The sequence below is a fragment of the Rhea americana genome, unplaced genomic scaffold (genome assembly GCF_003343005.1).
Source record: "Rhea americana isolate MKP2758 unplaced genomic scaffold, rheAme1 scaffold_439, whole genome shotgun sequence".
Lineage (NCBI taxonomy): Eukaryota > Metazoa > Chordata > Aves > Rheiformes > Rheidae > Rhea > Rhea americana.
This window is the reverse complement of record NW_028186578.1, coordinates 209,194-210,974: the sequence shown is the minus strand read 5'-3', so window position 1 is coordinate 210,974 and position 1,781 is coordinate 209,194. Positions and strand designations below refer to the sequence as shown.

General features: G+C 69.1%; 1 protein-coding gene across 1 annotated transcript in view; it reads left to right on the top strand.

Moving 5' to 3' along the window:
* CATSPER4 (cation channel sperm associated 4) overlaps positions 1-1,781 on the top strand; it is a 25,216-nt gene that overhangs the window by 15,916 nt on the left and 7,519 nt on the right. The gene's annotated exons all lie outside the window — the stretch shown is intronic.

The following is a 1,781-nucleotide window of genomic DNA, read 5'->3' as shown; positions in this document are numbered from 1 at the left end:
ACGAACGTGCGCGTGGAGACACGCGTGCACTTCTGCGTGAGCGCACGCGTGTGCACGCGTGCCTTTTTGCACACGTGCGGTTTGCATGCACATGCATGTACTTGTGCACACCCACAGGCACGTGCGTGTACACACTTGCACAGACGTCTGGGTGGACACCCGCGCATATGCACACATGTGCAGATTTGCTTATATATATCCCAGCAGGGATGCACACACACACATACACTACCCCTAAAAGAGATGTATGCACGCACGTGTGTGCACACATGTGCGTGGAGCAATACACCCACGCTGCAGCTGACATGCAGTGCGTGCACACCCCCAGCAGTGACACACATGTGCACACTCACACGTATGCACACACACATACCAGTGACGTGCACACATGTGTGTGCTCACATACGTGCAAGGACCCCAGCACACCCATACCCCTTCCCTGCCAACAGCGGCGCACACGCACATGCAACCCCCCCCACCCAGTATCAGCCCCCCCCCCCCAAAATTAAAAGGTCCCTTTCCCCAGCCCTGGGAATGTCTCGGGCCGTTCCCCATCCCGGGCATCCCCGCGCCGTTGGCTTGCTCCCAACTTGGCGAAATATCCRTCTCCCGGGGCCCTGCGGCATTTTCGGCTCAAGCGATGGCTCTTCCTGTCCTAACTCACGGCACGGAGCAGCCGGAGCACGGCCAGGCTGCCCGGCCTTGCTCCGGGCTGGGGGGTGGGGGGGACGATGAGTCAGGGGCCCTGGGGGGGTTGGCGGGGGGGGGGGCTGTTCTTGATCCACCCCGGCTCAGCACCCGGCGCTGGGGCATGCAGCACGGCCAAGGCGCCTCCCTGCGCGTGGGGCAGCTGTGGGGCAGAGCGGGGAAACTGAGGCACGGCTGTGGTGCCGAGCGAAACCCCCTCCTCCCCTCTCCGTCCTCGTGGCGGTACCCCCCGAATCGCGCTGATGGGGGGTGGGGGCGCTGCAGCCTCCTCTCGCTGCGGAGCGCCTCGACGGCTCCTCCGCGCCGTCCCCGCGGGGCCGGCACCCTGCCCGGCCCCGCGGCCCTTCTCGCCCAGCCACCGCCCACGCCCAAACGCGCCGGGATCAGGCTCCGGGCTGATTTTTCGGGAGGCTGGACTTGTGCTGAGGTCCCCGGAGCAGCCCAGTGTAGCTCCAGCTTTGCCGGCGTGGGGTGGGAGTGGGGGGCCCGTGGGGAGAGCGAAGCCCCCTGGCCCTGCCCGCCCCGCTGGGGACCACCCGGCAGCGCTGGCAGCAGGGGCCCAGGCGTCCTGGCAGCCGGCCCTCGCGCTCCAGCCCATCCTTCGGCTTCCGCTTTCCCACGGGCGATGTCCAGGCTCGGGCCCGCGGCCCGCGGAGGGGACGAGAACGCGCCGCGAGCGCCGGTTCCCCCGAGCCGGGCCGGGAGCCTGCCCAGCCCGGGGGCTGCGCGCGGGGTGGCTGGGGGCTCGCCAGCCCCGCCCGGGCCCCCCGAGCCCCCCGGCCTCCAAAACGGGGCAGGGGGGGCGGATTTGTACCCTCGCGTGATGCCGGTGCTGGAGCCCGCTCGGACGCCCCGGGGAAGAGCCACCCGGAGCCGGACAAGTATCAGGGACGGGGGCTCCCCCCTTCCCGCCCCCCCCACCACGGAGGGGGAAGCGATGATGTCACGGTGCGCAGAAGGGTGATGTCACAGCGCACGGAAGGGTGACGTCACAGGGCACGGAAGGGTGACGTCACCCGTTCCGGCGGCTTGGAGCGGTGAGGTCACAGCGCGGCGGGCCCGGGGCGATGCCG